At 35.5% G+C, this 6,245-nt stretch overlaps 1 pseudogene; it reads right to left on the bottom strand.

Annotated features, from left to right (window-relative positions):
• Nucleotides 1–213: 213 nt before the first annotated feature.
• On the bottom strand, nt 214–5,990 carry LOC129301198 (hydroxyproline O-arabinosyltransferase RDN2-like; annotated as a pseudogene).
• Nucleotides 5,991–6,245: the final 255 nt, after the last annotated feature.

Raw genomic sequence — 6,245 nt, 5'->3', positions numbered from 1 at the left:
ACGAATATTCCTGATAAAAGAGAATTTAAATATAAAATAAAAACATTTCATTTTTAACTTATCAAGGAGTACGTATACATTGATCTGTGATTCTAGGACTAAACTCAATGAAAAATATGTCCTATAAAATTTTCTCTTTTTTCTTTTCTTTGGCGAGCGTGTCCTATAAAGCTTAATTAAGTTGCTCTAAAGATCAAGATGAACAAACCCAAACTAGGATGAGTCCCAATCGGGAATGTTAGCAGTAGCCTCGTTCACCATCTTCACCAGAGTCACCTGCAAGCATGATAGTCATTTAGCGGCTTAATAATGCTTTGGCTTCCTGGCCATTTCAAATTATATGTCTAAGCTTTCAAGTAAATGTCCAAAATTAATTTTGAGAAAAATATAATTTTCAATCTTTTAGGTTTTTTAAATTATCCATCCAGTCACTCAACTTTGACTTAAAACACTTCAATCACTGTATTTTCTCACAAGAATTGGGTTGTTTTAAATCAAAATTCAGAGATTAAATAGATAATTGATTTTTTTTTTTTTCAGGAACTAAAGTTGCATTTTCTCATAATTTTGTTACATTCTAACAGATGCGTAGTTACAACACAAATCTCCTTTGGATAGAAATGTGATCCAAGTACAAGCCTTTTCCTTAGAAGACATCTTACGCCTCCTCCTCATCTTCTTCTTGTTTTTTTTTTTTTTTTTTTTTGGTGAATTACGCCTCCTCATCTTATGATGTTCTTGTATGCCTTGGCTCCAGGCTTAGGATGTGCTTGGAATAATGTCAGGGTAGGGTCAAAACCGTGATTTGGCAAAGCAACCTGAACCACATTTTGGCCCCCATCAGCAATAATTCCAAACATGCATTTGGTCACTTTTGTCACATGCGGCCTTACTAACTTACACCTTAATTCTTTTTTTTTTTGTTACCTTTAATTGCATCAGAGAGTTCGAATCCTTATTTTTCAACTCCAGCCTGAGGCTACCCACTCTCGCCTTTAAGGTCTAATATAGGGCACAACATGTCAACAACAAGTAATCGCCTTGCCAGGTTAGTGCTGGGCGAACTTCAAGGGCCAAGCAAGCAACTTAGCACCATGAATGTCAGGGCACGCTCCTTGTTGGTGTCATGGACATTATCATATTTATGAGTGTTGGAGTGCAGTAGGCACTTGTGGCGCTCTATTTTTGCTTGGCAACTAATTCATGAATATTTACAATGGGGCTCCCTAGTCCCTACATGTTGGTTCAAACTAACACCTTATTCTACGGAGGAGCGCTTGACTTGAGCTTGTCCTTGCACAAGCTTGGATCTCTCTCCATTCTCTTCTAATTTGTTGTCGTTTTCAGAAGGAGATAGAGTGATAGACATAAATAGGGCCCATCACTGAAGTGGTTCCCACAGATTCAAATAAGACTCGCCATTTGAGTGAGTCTAATATATTATGCACCCATCTTTCTTTTAAACTAACAAGAATGAATAGTATGAAAATAATTTCTTTGAACTGGACTAGTAGGGCATGCATGTTGGGAGGCTAACGAGTGCACTAATTGGATTGCCAGAGCTGCACCTGATATTAAGGCCAAGCTAATGTTTTCACTGATCCTCCAATGAGCTTCAAGAGACTAGTTGATTTAGATAAACAGATTTCTGAATCCTCTGTTCCGCTTTTTTTTCTTTTTATGGTTTTGCCATAACTTTTCATTTAAAGAAAGTAGAAATGACCTAACTTCATCTTACAGTAGGCCCTATTACACGTGCAAGCGACATGCTCACACACAACCAACTCTTCAAGTGTCCCTAACATCAGAAAACTCAGTAAACATACTCTTCTATTCGGATTTCCACCATTAAGAGAGGTAGATAGGGGAACCAAGATGGATGAAAGAACATTTCAGGCACCATAGAATTCATTGGCAACGGCTTGATTTGTACAGAGAACCCTCAATGTTTCTATGGCACAAAACAAGGGACATAATTATCAGCATTGGATGCATAAACAAGCAAATGTTCTAAGCGCAGACAGCACTAGCTCATACGTTAGCTTATAATCCATATTATTGCCTAATAAGTGTCAGGCAGCATTAAAAAATGAATGTCTGGATTCTATTGATGCTGGGGTGCCTATAGATCTAACCAAGTCTCTAAAATATTTATTGTTCTGCCTTGGTGCTGCAGTGCAAATAATGTCACTTGTCAAATCATTCCCTACAGAAGCTTCATTTCATTTTCATATACAATCTTAAAATATGGATCACCATAGGATAAATACGGTGCATTGCTTAAAAACAATTAGCATAGAGGAGACATACCACACTTTCAGGAACCCCAGGCGGGGTAAGGCAGATTTCTAGGTACAGGTCCTTGTAAGTATGACCTTTTGTCAAATCTATCTCCACTCGCCAATTTTGCCATATGTCAACTCACCCTGAGCGTCATGGACCATTATATTGTATTTAAAACCCAGAAACAACAAATTTAAAATAAAAGAATATTTTGTTTGTCTCAATAATATTTCATTACATGATATAATGCAAGTCTCAATACCCCAGAGCCGTACTGGTTTAGAAATGAAATTCAGAATAAATTAAAAGAACGAAACTTTTCCATAATTCAAGTACAGGAAAGGATTAAACACACGTTACCTTTAGATTGTAGTCACATCCATAAGTATAATGAAGAATGTACTTGTTCTTAGTTTCAAGATCCCATGGGGGCTGAAAAGTTACATATAGAAAAAGTGATTTTAGAACTGGGAATTATTGCTATATGAAATCCACTTAAACTGATAATAGTATAAAATAAACACCACATCGAAAAATGATATGATTATGCCTAACCTGCAGCATGAAGTCTTTACGCAAAATATGCCGCACACCATGAAGGGCGGAAGCTATAGCATAGGCATACCTGAATTGAACAAGAAGAAACCAACATAACATCAGGAAATATTCCTTCACACAAATGTATTATACTGCAACATCAACTGTCTATTATTTGGCCACACATACATTTCTAGCACCCATCCAAAAGCTTTATCAGTCTCTGGGTCCTCTTTCATCCTCAAAGAAACATTCATCCATGTTGGAGCAATCTCTGCAAGCAAATCCTGTAGAAAAACAACAAGAAGCAATATATAAAGCTGCCCAAGCCAATCACACCATCCAAGACGATGAACAACAAACACGCAGGAGCAGGAGCAGGAGCTGCAGCAGTTGTTATTTGATTAAAAGAACCACTAAAATGATAAGGACATAGCAAATTATTCAATCATGAAATTTATTATCTACCAAGGTCTACCTTACTAATAATTACAGGAGAATTGCCAATTGGGTCAATGTTTGTGACCGGTCCAAACTCTTCGGGATAATACTTCCTTACAATTTTCTCATTCTGATCAGGCCTGATGTAAAAAAATGGAAAAGCAGCAGGATGTCCTCGATAAGCCAAATTAGGCAGAGGATTTATGAAAATGTGATCAGGTTCTGCCATCAATATGTATCTACATCAAAAGTGGAGTGGCCAATTTAAGTTTGCGTGCTAGTAACATAAAAGAAGGATCACTCTGAATAAAGATCATACTCCTCCTCTATAGTGGCCTGTTGCAACCACTGAACAAAAGCCCATGGCCTATTTAAAACAATATATCCCTACAAATTACACAAGTAATATGTCAGTAAACCCTTATAAGAATTAATTGAAAAAAAAAAACAGCACAAGAGTTCATTTTTCTCCTATAAATTAAGCACAAGCAACTTCCAAGCAAGCCGTTCAATACCAAATATTTATGACAACTTTAAATGGAAATCAAAAAACAGGAATAAAAACTAGTAGATAGAAAAACAACTATGAAACATGTCAAGTCAACATTATTTTCCTTCAAAGATAAAATATATTTCATGGATTATGTAGACAGAATTCTAAATTCATGGAAAAATATTTGCCCAGTAAACATCTGGAGACTGAAATCTGAAGCTTTTGAATATTATTTTACAAAAGGGACAGGGGAAATAAAATCCTTTAACATTAATTTCTTAGAATTAGTTTACCACTGTAGAATGTTAAGACTCTGAACCAGTTCCAAACTGAAGTTCTGTAATTATTTTTACCCATCGATACATAGTCTTCCTTAAGCTATTACTAATGTTTAATGTCATTAAAGAATTGTAGACCCCTACTTTATTTGAAGTTATAAAAGAGAATAAATAATCAATCAACTTGAAAAATGAAGATATGAAAAATTGCAACGAAGGGTCAAGGATATATATATCAAGAACTTCAAAGATAATGTTTAATTTCTCTACTGGTAACTAATGTGTCTTTTAATCAATCAGATAAAATGACAGAGACAAGCTAGTAAAGATAGAAAAACAGTTAGAAAATGGATCAGAAAATAGTAAGCTCACCCGGTCCAGACCTGGTGGAAGAGGATCAACTACAACAGTTGGAATTTCATCCATCAAGTTGTCAGCATTTCCTGAGTGTAGAACTCGAGTGAATCCTCCCATCTCTGAGCCAGGCATATTCTTTTTCTGTTTGTACCAGTAATACATGATCCGGCACTGCCATTTGCTGTATGAAGCATCAGTTGCCGTTAAGGCAATATGAAAAGGTGCCCTTGTTGTCTTCCGATTCTTCAAATTCTTAGGCATCTCAACAATGGGGTCAAACAACAACCCATCATCCATAGAATCAATCACCAAATCTTGTGAAGAATTGTAGTGCATTATCATATTCACCACATTATACGTTGCAAAGGACGAGCCAATAACCAAAAGAACCAGAAATAAGAGTGAAGCTCGTCCCATGGTCTTCCTATGATTGAAAAATATCAAAATATCATGGGCCTGAACTTTCCTCAGTTATTCATAGAGCAAGTTCTCTGCTTTGTGATCCTTAGAATCAAATAAATCTCAGTAAGTGTTCATTTCTCATCTCACCAGCAGGGAAACTAGATTAATTCACCTCAAGAATACCCAATAACCAAACTGCAAGAAGTTGAAGAACGAATTAAAAAGCAGTTCGGGTAAAAGATATCAAAGTTCTGTTAAGTGACTTGGAAATGAATCTATCATTTCAAATAACTTGCAAGCATTGTTTTATGTGGCAATACTATTGATAATTTGATTGCTTGTAGAAATTAAAAAATATACCATTAAGATTATTCTAATCAGTGTATCAAAAATCTCGAATCTCCATATTTTCAATGGTTGCTAACAGATAACGAAAAGATTAAGAACAATAACGATCAAAGAGGGGAAAGAGGATTAAATTTGTAAAGTAGGAAGGAAACAAACTGAATCTTTCGAATCGGAACACAAACACAAGCAGTTCACAATCTTCGCCTCTCAAAAAAGTTAAAATAGAGTAAAATTCATACTCATGTCAAGAGAACACGTGACAAATAACAGTCGTGTTGGAAGGCATCTATTTTTAATATCGAGGTGATAATTCGAAACTTGGAAAACACGCAAAAGGTTAAAAAAAAAAAAATCCCTATTCAATCAACATTATGTACAGTTCACGCATTTACGTTACAATAGAAAACAGAAAATACCAATATTCCTTTTATCGCCACAAAACTTGGCACATTCTATTTTTCATTGAAACGATAAGAAATTATGTTTCACAACAGAATCATCACTAACTATCATCGAGACTCAAATTAGAACGTTTCATGAATGTATAATTTCCAAGAATTAGATTAATGAAGTATATAAACATCACTTATTAATAACATCAAGAATCAATTCACATTTGATTTTGGCGCCAAAAGCTTGAAATCAAGCGTGAAAATCCAACGAGAAACAAGATAAACAACGAAAATCAAAAAGAAAAGAAAGATGAGAGGCAAAATAGGCTGGCAACATGAAGGAAACAGTTGAACACAGACGATGCAGCGAAATAAAACGTGATTGCCGATCGGAAAGAGTCGTGTTTGCGAACAAAGCTGTGAGTATACGAAGGAAAATAGAATTGCAAAAACGAGAATGACATTTGAGAGAAAAAAGAATGAGAAAGAGAGAGAGATAGAAATTCGCACCTTTGCTTGTGGTTCGAGAAAAGAAGAAAGATAGAGAGAATTGAGAATGAATGATTTTTGGATCAAGAGTTGAGGGACCGTTTGAAAAGTGAAGTTGTACTTCGCAGTCTCTTCAAAGAAAGCGTCACGACGGGGACGAAGAACTGTATAAAAGCTAATCACGGTAATTGTTTTATTTTTGGATTTTATAAATATAGAATTCAT

This window comes from Prosopis cineraria, unplaced genomic scaffold, assembly GCF_029017545.1.
Source record: "Prosopis cineraria cultivar Desert tree isolate PC_DT_omini unplaced genomic scaffold, ASM2901754v1 PC1955, whole genome shotgun sequence".
Classification (NCBI taxonomy): domain Eukaryota; kingdom Viridiplantae; phylum Streptophyta; class Magnoliopsida; order Fabales; family Fabaceae; genus Prosopis; species Prosopis cineraria.
Note: the sequence above shows the minus strand (reverse complement) of the source record. Positions and strands in the feature narration are given on the sequence as shown.